General features: G+C 40.2%; 1 protein-coding gene across 1 annotated transcript in view; it reads left to right on the top strand.

The window, feature by feature from the left end:
• LOC311100665 (transmembrane protein 150A-like) overlaps positions 1-16,524 on the top strand; it is a 50,969-nt gene that overhangs the window by 17,350 nt on the left and 17,095 nt on the right. The gene's annotated exons all lie outside the window — the stretch shown is intronic.

Below are 16,524 nucleotides of genomic sequence, written 5' to 3'. Positions count from 1 at the left end.
CCCTCAATATGGTGCAGTCGTCCTGTCCCCTTTGCAGAAAAGCATCCCCAAAGAATGATGTTTCCACCTCCATGCTTCACGGTTGGGATGGTGTTCTTGGGGTTGTACTCATCCTTCTTCTTCCTCCAAACACGGCGAGTGGAGTTTAGACCAAAAAGCTCTATTTTTGTCTCATCAGACCACATGACCTTCTCCCATTCCTCCTCTGGATCATCCAGATGGTCATTGGCAAACTTCAGACGGGCCTGGACATGCGCTGGCTTGAGCAGGGGGACCTTGCGTGAGCTCCAGGATTTTCATCCATGACGGCGTAGTGTGTTACTAATGGTTTTCTTTGAGACCGTGGTCCCAGCTCTCTTCAGGTCATTGACCAGGTCCTGCCGTGTAGTTCTGGGCTGATCCCTCACCTTCCTCATGATCATTGATGCCCCACGAGGTGAGATCTTGCATGGAGCCCCAGACCGAGGGTGATTGACCGTCATCATGAACTTCTTCCATTTTCTAATAATTGCGCCAACAGTTGTTGCCTTCTCACCAAGCTGCTTGCCTATTGTCCTGTAGCCCATCCCAGCCTTGTGCAGGTCTACAATTTGATCCCTGATGTCCTTACACAGCTCTCTGGTCTTGGCCATTGTGGAGAGGTTGGAGTCTGTTTGATTGAGTGTGTGGACAGGTGTCTTTTATACAGGTAACAAGTTCAAACAGGTGCAGTTAATACGAGTAATGAGTGGAGAACAGGAGGGCTTCTTAAAGAAAAACTAACAGGTCTGTGAGAGCCGGAATTCTTACTGGTTGGTAGGTGATCAAATACTTATGTCATGCAATAAAATGCAAATTAATTACTTAAAAATCATACAATGTGATTTTCTGGATTTTTGAGATTCCGTCTCTCACAGTTGAAGTGTACCTATGATAAAAATTACAGACCTCTACATGCTTTGTAAGTAGGAAAACCTGCAAAATCGGCAGTGTATCAAATACTTGTTCTCCCCACTGTACATACATATATACACATACATATACATATCCTTTAAAAATGATATATTTCCCTTTATTACTTTCCAACCCCACCACCCCTTCCCTAATTGGAGTAAACTAATGAACAACAATGCTTAGGCCTCTACTTCCAGCTTATACATACTATATACATTTTATGGACACAGTCAATTTTACAGTAATTCTATTTTGTTTGTTTTTACTCCTGAACCTCCTCTACCCTCAACCTCTCTGATCATTTTCACGATGTCTATCCGGTTTGCTTCTATATGCCATATCTTTCTAACTGTGCTCATTCACAAAAGCTCTCAACCTATAACCTATATACTTATTATGGACACAGTATGCTTACATTATTAGTTATCTTGTTGTTATTAGTTGTTGTTAGTTGTTATTAGACCCATCCTTCAACTCCATTCAACACCACCCATCTATCTCTTAACACCATCCATATTGGATTTCTATTTGCCATATATTTTTCAACAGTACTGTGATGTTTTACAAAAGTTCTGAACCTTTCTATTCTCATTGTGTCTACAGATTGTAAATTGAAAATAGCATTTTTGCTAAAAGTATTGATCGATTGACTATGACTTTTCAGATCACCCAGTAATGCTATCTGCAGGGTTAGCTCCAGGTAAATATTGCAATCCATTAGCCCTTCCTGGACCTGTGTCCAAAAACAAGCTACAAATGGACAGTACCAAAACAAATTATCTAATGATTCTGTCTCTTCGCAGCAAAATCTGCAGAGCTGGGAAGATTGTATCCCCCATATAAATAACATTCTATTGGTAGCAATAATTTTATATAACCATTTAAATTGAACAATTCTAAGTTTTGAATCCGGCGTCGTTTTGCGTATCAGTTCATAAACACTATGCCATGGGATCGGTACGTCAAAAATCTCTTCCCAACTATTTTGCAATCTATATGGGACGGCTGTCAATCCTTTGGTCCTTAAATGAAACTGATATACTTTTTTATTTATCACAGTTTTCTTTAACCAATTATGTTCTTTAATGCAAGGCCTGTAGTAACTAAATAATGACGCTAATTATGCTGTGAGAACAAGGAATCCGCTGACACTTTGATTATAAAGGTTTATTATATCAAAGTATTTCAGCGTCAATTTACAGACTTCTGCAGGCATCTGGAGAACAACCGACCCGATCTAATATGTTGTTACTACCCGTCCTTTGTTTTAATCATGGTATTTATATCCTATGCCCTATGTAACATAATATGGGTGTTTTCCCATAAACCAATCCCAGGAGGCCACCTAACATACTTCCTCTAACACACCATTTGCAAACATCAACAAAGTCATAAACTGTTTAGACACTACATATTTCCCCTCTTCGAGACTAATTAAGTCTCGAAAACAAAAATAATAGGATTATGACAAATAACAATTTCTCTTATTGAGTAACTTTAGCAATAAACCCAAAACAAATGTTTCTATGGAGTGTAAATACATAGAAGTCATGCTTACCCAAAGTCATCATATAATCATCACAATCTTATATTCCCATAAACTTACCCTTTCCATCATATGTTTTATTTGAACAAAAACAGCTTTTAGCCCTCACGGGTTTCACCTCCAATGCTTCAGGAATCGCTGTTAACTGATTTTCCTTCCGATCTAACAAATTCACATAGGGTAATTCATTTAACCAAGAACACTTAAACCTAGGCCTAAACAAATGCTTCCACAACAACATTATTGTATCTGTTAATGATTGTTGCTGATACAACAGCCATGATAAAGCATAAGATTTACACATACTTGATAGAGGTTGAGCTACCTTCTCTAAGATTCAACCCCATGTTCCTGGTGCTGGAATTCTCAGCAGACATTGACCCTCAAGATTCCTCACTGATCTTATAGAATGAGTTAACTGCTGGAACCAAAGATTCCTACCTGCCCATCCATCTTTAATTTTCAAAACAGAAGAATCAAATCCATATGCCTTCCATTTAGTTTCTCTCTTCCCTAACGAGCGGTATTGATCAGATATATCTTCTTGTCTTCCATCAAAATCAAAGAACTCATCCTGTACCTCCATGATAGTATTCTGCACTATTTCAGATGAATCTACATCATTCTCTACTACCATCTGCTCCTTTGGTGACTGTGGAAGCTTCAACAGACTTTAAATCTTCTATCATAAGCGTCACCTTATGAGTTACATAGCCTTTTAACCAATAATTCTTAACCGGAACAAATTTTAATGCTTGCACTAAATAAGTACACATATATTCTCCCTGATCTTTCCATGTAACATTACGCAAAATAAGTGAGTAATAACTCATAACTGTCTTCCACTTCATATCGTTGTACAAATTATACTTCCTTTGACTAGGGGGCACAGCTTCTACTTCTGGTCCTGATAACAACACTTCTTCTCCATAATTCTCTCTCCACTGAACTCTAAATGTCCCTTCACCACTGTTCTCTCTCTCGTACTAACATTGAAGCTGAGCTGACTGTCCTAGAGTTACTTCAACCCTAGTTTTCATAACTTTTTAGTCTGACTTTTCTCCTAACTTTTTCCAAGAACCATTTCACTGATTTATCCACAAACTCCTTTCCCACTAATTTTTTCAAAAACCATTTCACTGATTTATTCACAAATTCCTTTCCCACTAATTTGAGGATATTTGATCGGGAAGTCCCCACCTGCTTATGACTTCTTTACACAAAAACTTGACAAACGATTGAGCATCTTTTAGCTTAGTTTGACATCTTATGCACCTCTTGGTGTAGGAATGTAACCAAGAATAACAGTCACACCCCTGCAAACATAATTTTTCAGACAGATTGTGCACCTGCCTATGACATAGTCAACCTGTTCAAGCAAATATGGTGCCCAAAAACCATACTCCTTTGTGATCTTTCTCCTAACCTCCCCCCTTGCAACATTAGCTAACCCATAGCTTCCTAAATCATCAGACCTAATAGGTCTAGCGGCGCTACTATCAACCCCTCATGGTTTCTCCAAAGACCAGTAGCATCTTTGACAGCCCCTCGGTCTAGCCATAGCTGTTTGTCGATCATAGAAGCAGCTTCCTGCATCAAGATCACATCCTTAAGCGTAATTTTTTCTTCCAAGTCCACTCCATGAGTGACCAGAAAAACTTTTCCTAATTTGTCCGCTCCTGTGACGGCTTTTGCAGCTTCATCAGCAGCTTTGTTCCCTTGTGTGACTTTTGACACATCTGTTTTATGAGCTGCACACTTAGCTATCGCTATCTCTTTAGGCTTCATCATAGCATGCAACAGTTTCATTATTTGCGCATGATGTTGTATCGGAGAACCATCCGTTTTCTTAAACCCTCGACCTTTCCATACTGACCCAAACAAATGACATACACTATGTGCATATGCTGAATCAGTGTATATCGTCACTCGCTTTCCTTCTGCTAACAAATATGCTTCTGTTAGCCCCACAAGTTCAGCAAGTTGTGCAGACGCAGGCTGTGGTATTACTTCAGCCTTTTCAACAACAAATCCAGTTCCTTGGGCTTTAACTACTGCATAGCCAGCACACAATTTATCTCCCACACGATAACAAGACCCATCAGTCCAATACTCCAGGTCTGCCTCACGTAATGGAAAGGCTTTCAAATCTGATCTAAGCCTCGAGTATTTCTCTGCTTCTTGGACACAATCATGTGGCTCACCATCCTCTGAAGTTGGCAAATTCTCAGCTGGATTCACCGTATCACACCTCACTAGGGTGACATCTTCCTGCTCTAAGAGCCTATGATAGTCTCTGAGCCTAGGCATAGTCAATGTATATTTCCCATAGTTCAGAAGATTTCTGAGACTATGATGGGTAAGAATTGTTACTGGGTAACCCATCGTAACAGATGATGCTTTGTCATACATTGAATATACTCCCACCATTGCTCTGTAGCACAGTGGTAGCCCTAGTTCTACTTCTGAATAGGCAGTAGAGTAGTAGGAAATAGGCTGAGGATTCGTCCCTGTGCCTGTCGGCTGACAAAGAACTGCACATGCATATCTACCTCCAGTAGAAGTAGACACATATAGCAAAAAGTTCTTAGAGTAGTCTGGTAGTGTAAGTGCAGGTGCCTCCTGCAACCTCTGTTTGATCGTTTCAAATGCCACATGGCCTTCCTGTGTCCAGGAAAGATTGCTATGGAGTTGATCACTTCCAGGATCCTTAACCATAGCTCTCAAAGGTCCCATCAAACTAGTACAGCTCTCCACCCAAGCTGAGGAATAACCAGCAATACCAAGAAATGTCATCATCTCTCTGATAGTTCTAGGCTTCGGAGCCTTACGAATAGCTTCCAATTGACTGTCCGAAATGTTTCTATGTCCATGCGTTATTTTCTGACCCAAATAAACAACCTTCTCCTGGCAATATTGCAACTTTTTCTGTGAAACCTTATGCCCCTTTTCTGCCAATACCTGTAGCAATTTAATTGAGTCTCTATGACATGTTTCCTTATTCTGTGAGCAGATAATTATATCATCTACGTACTGAATGACAGTGCTTTGCAATATCTGATCTATCCCTACCAAATCATCCTTCAGTACATTATTGAAAATATGGGGACTATGCTTGTACCCCTGTGGCAAACGACTGTACTCATAGAACTGTCCCTTATATGTGAACCCAAATAAACCCTGACTTTCTACACTAAGTGGAACACTAAAAAATGCACCACATAAGTCTAACACCGTAAAATGTGTCGCATCAGGAGGAATTTGGGCTAACAAGGTATGCGGGTCTGGCACTTCTGCTGGAAAGTCAGTCACTACCTCATTCACTGCTCTCAAATCATGAACCACACGATAAGTTTCATCTGGTTTCTTCACAGGCAACAAAGGCGTGTTACTCTGAGGGTTTTTTGTTGTCCTTAAAACACCTGCTTTCGAAAGTCCTTCAATTTGTGGTTCAATCCCTTGGATTGCTTCATCTTTCAATGGATACTGATTCTTCCAAGGAGGTCTGGCTCCTGGTTGAAGTTCAACTTTCACCTCAATCGGGCTGATTTCACAAGTCCAATATCGGTACTGTGTTGAGACCACAAACATTCTTGAACTTGTTGCAACATCTCCTCTTTCATAGATTTTTAATCCATCTTCACACTGCAAATAGATTCATGTGTCATCCGTACAGCTTATGGCTCTCCTTGTCCTTGAGCCGAAATCATTATTTTGAGAAATCGCTGATCTTCACTCCTCCAAATCCCCAAATTCTCTTTCATCAGTACAAAAACAGCTTTCTCTGCTTCTGTCATCATGTCTCCTATTTGCTTCTGCTCATAGCCTTCAGAAACCAACAAGGTCAATCTCAAATTCTTTATCCAGATAATCGTCTGTGTTTATCTTCATAGCTGCTCCTTGTGGTCCTAAAATTATGCAACATGAGCTGAGTTGAACTTTCTTTGGTTGATGACTCAACCATTCCCCTGAGTTCGATTGGGCAGCATTCTTGAAATACTTGAGCTGAGTTGAAATGGATATTCCGGAAGCCTCGCATCTGGCATATTTTTCCCCCTTAAATTTCTCCCATATCTTAGCCTGCTTCAAAAAATCTTCACTGAGATTTCCAATCCAGAATACTGAAGACGAATCCATCTGTCATCATCAACAATTGGTAAACCTTTTCCTTTGGCACTTCTACCAGACAGCCGTCTGGTGTACATTTTATTGTACAGTTCAACTTACACAATGCATCTCTTCCCAACAATGCAATAGGTGTATGTTCTGATACCAGTATGGGTATTGTAATTTTCTGATTTTTATAGCAGAGCTCAATTGGTTCCGTAAGAGGAATCAGCTGTTTTACTCCCTCAAATCCCTGTCCTAATTAGTTGATTGGACATAGTGAAATGTGTAACCTCTTCAGGCTGAACACAGATAAAAGCAGTTCCGCTATCCACCATCACTTCCAATGGTCGGTTGTTTATTTTCACCTCAATTGTTGGATCTTTTTCCCCTAACTGGTGCTACCAGCTGACACCCCCCTTTCGGATCTTCTGGGCACCCCTAGAATCCTTGCTCCGGGCCCCTATAGGGGTTCACCGGTCCTCCAGATGATCTTGACTGGCCCATGTATATCCTCTGAAATTCCCTCTGATGTTCCCTCCTGGCCCATTACACTCACAGGCAAAGTCACCAACCTGTCCACAATTATAACACACTTCTGAAGATTGCTGGAAGTATGGCTTAAATCTTCCTCCTCTTCCTCTTTCTAAGCCTTCTCGTCCTCTTCCTCTCCAATTATGTTTCTGTCCAGAGACTGGCTGTGGATATGAAACAACTGGTACCGCTATTGGTGGCTGGTACAATTGCGGTTGGAACTGGTCCGGTTGAAGCTGTGGCAGTGATTGTTGATTTGGTGCACACTGATTCTGCATAACCAAAGCTTGTTTCTTCTCCTTCTTATTCTCCACCAGTTGTATTTGATTGAGTTTTCTGAGAGTTTCTTGGTCCTGTTCTTTCTGGTTGTGTTCCTTTTTCCTATACAGATCCACTTGATGGGCTATATGATCTGTATAGATGCCTTTTGTCATGCTTCCAAGTCCAACAACCTCTGCCAGTTTGCTCCTTACTGGTGAGGGCAGTCCCATCTGCAGTGTAGCTCTCAAAATTGACTGCTCAATTTGACTCACATCTGGATAATTTCCGGTAATATTTCTCCACACTTGATGAACTCTTGACACATAGGCTCTCGGATTTTCTTGTTGTCCTAGTGGGTCAATCAGAATGTTGTCAGGATGCACATTTGTTGGAAACGTATCTTTCAGTGCTCTCCACAGCCAATTTCTACTTGCAGCCAACAATTCAGGGTCATTCACCGCAGTCCCCACATATCTATTAAGTCCAGCTCTCTGAAAAATGTATTCCATATCTGGAATCCCAAGGAGATTAGCCAAAAGTCTCTTAATGTCTCCGATGGCAGACTGTGTTCCCACCGTAATTTCTTCCAACTTCTCAAGTATATCTGACATATCGGTATTCTTCAAAGGCTTATATTCTAGGTTCTGTCCTCGAAATATCACTGGCATCATCTTCTTACTTGTGCCCTCTTTCCTTGGCCTCAATGTATACTTCTTCTCCAATTCTTGGGATCCTTTTCTCCGCAGTTTTTTCTTCTGTATCTTCAGCTTCTTGAGTTGTTCTTCCTGTTCTCTTACTTCTTCTAAATTATTTGCCTTATCCAGGCATGATACGCATCGGTCTATATCTCTTTCTATTTATTTTGTGCTAATCATTGTAGGATAAAATCCTCCTGAACATAAAGCACCTTTAATCTCCAAATCTTTATCGCTTTCTCCATCTTCACTTTCATCAGAGATCGAATCTCTAGTATCCTTCTTCTTCCTTCAACTTCCATCACCCCTTCTTTCGTCTCTTGCCAACCTCCTTCTGATCACAGAGTCATATCCACCCATGATCTCTTCTGAATCACTCTGATCATCATCATCATCATCTTCAAGTTCCATCCTCCTGAACCTCACTCCACCCTTAGTTTCCAGACATCTCGTTTTCTTCTTACTTTGGGAGTTTGGATTCATCTTTATGGTCGTTTCTCCTTGTCCTCTCTCTATTATTCGTTCATCTTCATCTCTGATGCAATAATCACCCTCCTGAATGATCACTTGAAGCTGAGGATAGACGTCCTTAAACTCTACTTCTTTCTCATAAGGTGGGGGTCTTTTTGCTGAATCCGTATGTGAGAAAGGTGTATTGACTTCTGCCATTAGTTTTTCTGTCACCTTCACCTCTTTTACCATTTTCTCTATACCTCTGTTTCTTTTATCGTTGGTATCTTTCATCAGTTTTTGTCCTTCATTTTCAAACAGCTTAAGAACACCCAGCTCTCTTTGTCTCTTTTCTTTATGTTGTTCCCTTTTTTTCCCTTCTTTTGATCTGCCTTATAAATTGACAGAAGCACTTTCATTATGTTGATGACGTCAGGGTTAATTGCCTAATAAGCACTCAATTACCTTAATTTTACAGAAAAATGTCAGTGCTCGATTTCCCACACAACTCTAATCAAACCAACTCATGCACAAAAACTCCAAAATGCAATTCTTAATTACATCAATTGATCAGTCTGTTGCCAAGTCCCTGTCAAATTGTCACAACATGAAAAATGCTAGGCACCCAAAATATCCTCTATGGGAAGGTAGGTTTCGTGAATAGAACAGTACTAGCCTTGATTTGATCCATTGCAGCACACCCTGTCGCGTGATGCACTCGTCAGCACCTCCTCTCTCTCTCTGTCTCCTCCTTATCGTCTCTCATATCACAGAAGAACAAAGAACAGACAAGAATTTAGTATTTTATGCACTCACTGGGTTATTTCAACCATGCAATACTCCTCTGTTCACATTCGCGCTAAGAAATAAGCAAACAGCTTAACTCAGGTATATTATAGATAGCTCAATAACATTTTATTTTATTTATTTTTAATCTGTCAACATATCTCTAATTTATCAATTCAATAGGTCTCAATCAAATAGTTTCATTGTTAAGCAACAGACAATTTAACAAACAGAATACTTTATTAGTGTGTAAGTCTCCCCCTCCTTCTCTGTCTGCTCTGAGTCTGCGTCTCCCAGCAGCTCAGTGCAGGCAGGGGAGTGGCATATTTGCTCTTCGTAACTCTAAACTCATAAAATCCCACGCATGCGTAGTTCATTCACCAGTGCGATTTCAGAGTGAGAAGAGCTCCCAAGCAGCTCTCTCCAAGCCCCAAGCAGCTCTCTCCAAGCTAAACAACAGAAAGTAGACAGACCAGCTGTCCCTCCGTTATTTCCCCCAACAGACAAACAGTAACACTTAACAGAACTCACAAACCAACACAAAACATAGAACACAAATCCTACTTTGAAGTTTTTTAACTTCACTTATCCTAATCTGCAGATTTATAGTTATTTTCTTATCCATTACAAAACATCTCTATACACTCTTAAAAACTCCTCCCTGTAGGCTCATGATATTCTAATAGTTAGTAAACGTTCTCTTTTTATAGAGACTCATAAGATTTTTAACCTTAACGTCCTTCCAGGGGGCTCATATATAGTTAACAGTTATTAACGTTCTCACCAACGGAGACTCATAAGATTTTTTTACCTTAACTTACATATTTCATTACAAAAAACAAAAACCCCTGTTCTCTAACATAAATCTTATCCTAACATAAGTCGACACACAGTTTAAACACAACAGAGACGTCTTTATTTTATAATTTTTTTCTCCCCCACACACACACACACACACACATACGCAGTTTAAGAGGCTTATATCCGTTCCTACGGACCTCTAAGGCAGCATTCTACCCCCATCGTGCCGTTTTTTCATTGTTCCTAAATTTATGCTACCTCGAGTTTCCAGATATTCAAAATGAGAGGTTACATCGAACATATACCTCGTCAACTATAAGTCGAGCGGTAACTTGCAACCGAATGTATCTACCACAAACTCCAGTCCCCGGGACTGACCTAAAAACAACCTAATACGTTTTCAGAATTTTCGGCCCATCCTAATGATCGCCTCGTTTGAGGGCTTGCCATAGATTCGCGATGTCCTAATTTGTATACATTTTCCTTGGCCTTATTCCTTCATTCTATACTTTTTCAATTTTCCTCAAGCAAAATATCCCTGTGTCCAGTATTTTCAATACCTATAGACACTCCCCCCTGTTTGCATTGCTTCCAACGCAAACAAATTTAGAAATTTTGGAACGGACTCTTATCCCACAGCAAATAACAGCAAAATGCACACATAAGTCTTTCAAACGGTACATCTCCCCAGCGCACACACCCACATAAGCAAACGAACCGACCAGCGCACAAAATTGTGAGAAATCTCACCTTATGTGCCGGCGTCTTGAGCAGGAGTCACTTCGTAGCTCATGAATGGAACGCTGGAGAGACGCAACAGTCCCAAAGGTCCTCGTCGCCATTCTGTAGTAATTAAATAATGATGCTAATTATGCTGTGAGAACAAGGAATCCGCAGACACTGTACTTTGATTATAAAGGTTTATTATATCAAAGTATTTCAGTGTCAATTTACAGACTTCTGCAGGCATCTGGAGAACAACCGACCCGATCTAATATGTTGTTACTACCCGTCCTTTGTTTTAATCATGGTATTTATATCCTATGCCCTATGTAACATAATATGGGTGTTTTCCCATAAACCAATCCCAGGAGGCCACCTAACAGACTTCCTCTAACACACCATTTGCAAACATCAACAAAGTCATAAACTGTTTAGACACTACAGGCCGACAGACAAGTTCCTTACTTTTTCGCCCTTCTACTTTCCTCTTCCATTTTTGCGGTAATGCTGCAATTATTTATTTTTTATTATTATAGATTTTTTGTCATTTAGCAGACGCTCTTATCCAGAGCGACTTACATGAGCAATTAGGGTTAAGTGCCTTGCTCAAGAGCACATCGTCAGATTTTTCACCTAGTCGGCTCGGGGATTAGAACCAGCAACCTTTCGGTTACTGGCACAACGCTCTTAACCACTAAGCTACCTGCCGCCCCGGAAGCTTATTTGGTTGTAATTTTTGGTAGAGCAGACATTTCCATATGTTTTTGTTAGCTGCATGTGCGACATAACTCCACCAGTCCTACCGATGATATCATTTACGAAGATTATACCTTTTTTAAAGTCACGATCTGGTTATCTAAAGTTGTAGTCACGATCTGGTTACCCATAACTACAAACATTTTTTTTTTTTTTTTTTTTTACATATTTATTAACTTATTTTCGGATATCTTCGGAACTACCCACAATGCACTATTTCTCAACGTCATATGGAGGATCTACTTTGTGCTACCAAGTTAATATGCTAGCTCGGTAGCTAGCTCAAACTGGCTAACTTTAGCCACACCTCATGATCTTCACAGACTTTGTGGCTGCGTTATATAGTGAGAACCCGTTAGCACTGCAGGCTCTGGTGCCTTCTTGCCGTGGGCTCAAAAGAAAAGAGAAAATCATATCTGCCTGCTCTAATTCTGTAACAGTGGTACCTCGTATTTCTCCATTATGTTTTGTCAAATCTTCAGCATGTTCTCTGGGAAGTAGGATATGGGAGTTTTGTAACTTTTTCCACCTTGGCTTAGTGCGCCTTGGCTTAGTGCTAGCGCGCTAGCTGACTGACATCTGGAATCTATCTATTTTGGATTCTTCTCGCTATAGCTATTGGATTTTGCCTGACTCTTACCATCGGATGGACCCCAGCCATCAATCTGTAAATCTTTGCTCTTTTAATCTGCGGTTATGTTTTAGTTGTGTTGTGTTAGTTGTGTTCTAACTGGTCTCCAGTAGTTGACCTCTAGCATGCTGACCATAGCTATGCTGGTTTGCTAGACTGGCTAGGCTAATAGCTAGTTGGGTAAATAGCTAACATTAGCTGGATGGCTAGCTTGCTGGCTAATACTGCATATAGCTAACATTTGTTGATATGTATTTCCAAAACTTTGGTTTACTTTAAATGTAGCTGTAAGCTAGGTTTTGATAGCAATTGGCTGACTCATTCAGTGCTAATGTAATGTTAGCAGGCTGGTAGGGCTAACGTTGAACTCAAATTCCTCTGATGATACAGTGGTAGCAACATACTGTATGGTTATAACATCTACAGAAGAGACAGGAATGCCAATAGCGGAGGTATTGCTGTTTATATTCAGAGTCATATTCCTGTAAAGCAGTGGTCACCAACCTTTTCTCAGTCAAGGTCACTTTCGCAGTCAAAAAGCAAGCAGAGATTTACCGCTCAGAATTGTTTTTTCACTTGACTTAACATTTTTTACATTAACCTAATAAAACAGTTCTGTAGGAATGAGGTTTGTGCAGTAGGCCTAATACATTATCACAGCATATTGGCTATATGCCCGGCCTGCCAATATTGTTCTTCTCAGACCATATTATATTTCAAAACTCGAGCTTTGATAACAGAATAGATCAGTTGTTCTAACACTTGCGAGGCACAGCTGAACTGAAATAATTTGCTTTTTTATTTTACTGGACAGATGGTACCTGCATAAGATGGTCATCAGTGGTGGAAAAAGTACCCAATTGTCATACTTGAGTAAAAGTGAATAGAAAAAGCCTTAATAGAAAATGACTAAAGTAAAAGTGAAAGTCACCCAGTAAAATACTACTTGAGTAAAACTTGAGTAAAACTCTAAAAGTATTTGGTTTTAAATATACTTAAGTATCAAAATTAAATGTAATTGCTAAAATATACTTAAATCAAAAGTAACATTCAAAGTATTAATTATTTCAAATTCCTTGCCGTCTGGTTTGCTTAATATTATTATTATTATTATTATTATTTTTATTATTATTAAGCAAACCAGACGGCACCATTTTCTTGTTTTTTTATTTTAAGATAGCCAGGGGCACATTCCAGCACTCAGACATCATTTACAAACGAAGCATGTGTGTTTAGCAAGTCCCCCAGATCAGAGGCAGTAGGGATGACCAGGGATGTTCTCTTGATAAGTGCATGAATTGGACCATTTGCCTGTCCTGCTAAGCATTCAAAATGTAACGAGTACTTTTGGGTGTCAGGGAAAATGTATGGAGTAAAAACTACATCATTTGAATTAGGAATGTAGTGAAGTAAAAGTTGTCAAAAATATAAATAGTAAAGTACAGATACCCCAAAAAATGACTTAAGTAGTACTTTCAAGTAAATAAATCTGGCTGCACAGCCGATTGGCAAAGGTACTGTACATTAAAAAATCATGTGACTAAACTTAACAAAAAGAAGAAGAAACTGTACTAAGAAACTAAAATAAATTATATAAAGAATGATAGTAAAAAGCTTTTGAACACCTTAAATGAAATTTTGGGCAAAAAGGCAAACTCGGCTCCATCATTCATTGAATCAGATGGCTCATCACAAAACCCACTGATATTGTCAAGTGCTTTAATTATTTTTTCATTGGCAAGATTAGCAAATTTAGGCATGACAACAACAAATTCTGAACCTACACATCTATACATAACTGACCAAATTATGAAAAGCAAGCATTGTAATTTTGAATTCTGTAAAGTGAGTGTGGAAGAGGTGAAAAATATATTGTTATATATATCTATCAACAATGAAAAACCATCTGGGTCTGACAACTTGAATGGAAAATGACTGAGGATGATAGCGGACTATATTGCCACTCCTATTTGCCATCTCTTCAATCTAAGCCTACAGGAAAGTGTGTGCCCTCAGGACTGGAGGGAAGTGAAATAATTCCCCTACCCAAGAACAGCAAAGCACCCTTTACTGTCTCAAACAGCCGACCAATCAGCCTGTTACCAACCCTTAGTAAACTTTTGGAAAAAATAGTGTTTGACCAGATGCAATGCTATTTCACAGGAAACAAATTAACAACAGATTTTCAGCATGCTTATAGGGGGTATTCAACATGTATGGCACTTACACAAATTACTGATGATTGGCTGAGAGAAATTGATAATAAGAAGATTAAGATACACTTAAGTGCTGCTTTTGATTTTATTGATCATAATCTGCTGCTGGAAAAACATATGTGTCATGGCTTTACATCCCCTGCTATATTGTGGATCAGAGTTACCTGTCTAACAGAACACAGAGGGTGTTCTTTAATGGAAGCATCTCCAACATCATCCAGGTAGAGTCAGGCATTCCCCCAGGGCAGCTGTCTAGGCCCCTTACTTTTTTCAATCTTTACTAATGACCTGCCACTGGCACTGAGTAAAGCCTGTGTGTCTATGTATGCTAATGACTCAACACTGTACACGTCAGCTACCACAGCATGGGGCGGCGCACAATTGGCAAAGCGTCGTCCAGGGTAGGGGAGGGAATGGCCGGCAGGGATGTAGCTCAGTTGGTAGAGCATGGCGTTTGCAACGCCAGGATTATGGGTTCAATTTCCACGGGGGACCATTATGAAAAAAATAAAAAATAATGTATGCACTCACTAACTGTAAGTTGCTCTGGATAAGAGCGTCTGCTAAATGACTAAAATGTAAAATGTAAATCACTGCAACACTTAACAAAGAGCTGCAGTCAGTTTCAGAATGGGTGGCAAGAAATTAGCTGGTCCTAAATATTTCAAAAACTAAAAGCATTGTATTTGGGACAAATCATTCACTAAACCCTAAACCTCAACTAAGTCTTGTAATGAATAATGTGGAAATTGAGCAAGTTGTGGAGACTAAATTGCTTGGTGTAACCCTGGATTGTAAACTGAAGTGGTCAAAACATATTGAGGCAATGGTAGCTTTGATGGGGAAAGGTCCATAAAAAAGCGCTGCTCTGCTTTCTTGACATCGCTATCAACAAAACAAGCACTACAGGCCCTAGTTTTGTCGCACCTGGACTACTGTCATATGGTCAAGTGCCACAGAGAGAGACAGAACAGTGTGTAATAATGTGTTGTGTTATGTATTGTTTTATTGTATGTAATTGTAATTTAACCTCAGGAAGAGTAGCTGCTGCCTTGGGGATCCGGAATAAATACAAATACAAAATATATTTACGAGCAATTAAGAGCAGACCGAAATGGCTTGTGTCAACTTGAGCTAGCTAGCTAACTAGAGAGTATTGAGAAGCAGCCAATATATCCAACTGTGTGGTTGAGAATCTGCTCACCATGTTACCCATCATGTTACCCAACAACCTCTCCCTCAACGTGACCAAGACAAAGGAGATGATTGTGGACTACAGGGAAAAAAAGAGGACTGAGCACGCCCCCATTCTCATCGACGGGGCTGTAGAGGAACAGGTTGAGAGCTTCAAGTTCCTTGGTGTCCACATCACCAACAAACTATCATGGTCCAAACACACCAAGACAGTCATGAAGCGGGCACGGCAAAGCCTATTCCCCCTCAGGAGACTGAAAGGATTTGGCATGGGGTCCTCAGATCCTCAAAAAGTTATACAGCTGCACCATCGAGAGCATCCTGACTAGTTGCATCACCACCTGGTATGGCAACTGCTCGGCCTCCGACCGCAAGGCACTACAGAGGGTAGTGCGTACAGCCCAGTACATCACTGGGGCCAAGCTTCCTGCCATCCAGGACCTCTATACTAGGCGGTGTCAGAGGAAGGCCCTCAAAATTGTCAAAGACTCCAGCCACCCTAGTCATAGACTGTTCTCTCTGCTACCGCACGGCAAGCGGTACCGGAGCGCCAAGTCTAGGTCCAAAAGGCTTCTCAACAGCTTCTACCCCCAAGCCATAAGACTCCTGAACAGCTAATCATGGCTACCCGGACTATTTGCACCCCCACCCCATCTTTATACGCTGCTGCTACTCTGTTAATTATTTATGCATAGTCACTTTAACTCTACCCACATGTACATATTACCTCAACTACCTCAACTAGCCGGTGCCCCCGCACATTGACTCTGCACCGGTACCCCCCTGTATATCCTCCCTACTGTTATTTTATTTTACTTCTGCTCTTTTTTTCTCAACACTTTTTTGTTGTTGTTGTTTTATTTTACTTTTTTATTAAGAAATAAATGAATT

Source organism: Coregonus lavaretus, assembly GCF_964263955.1.
Source record: "Coregonus lavaretus genome assembly, chromosome: 25".
Classification (NCBI taxonomy): domain Eukaryota; kingdom Metazoa; phylum Chordata; class Actinopteri; order Salmoniformes; family Salmonidae; genus Coregonus; species Coregonus lavaretus.
Note: the sequence above shows the minus strand (reverse complement) of the source record. Positions and strands in the feature narration are given on the sequence as shown.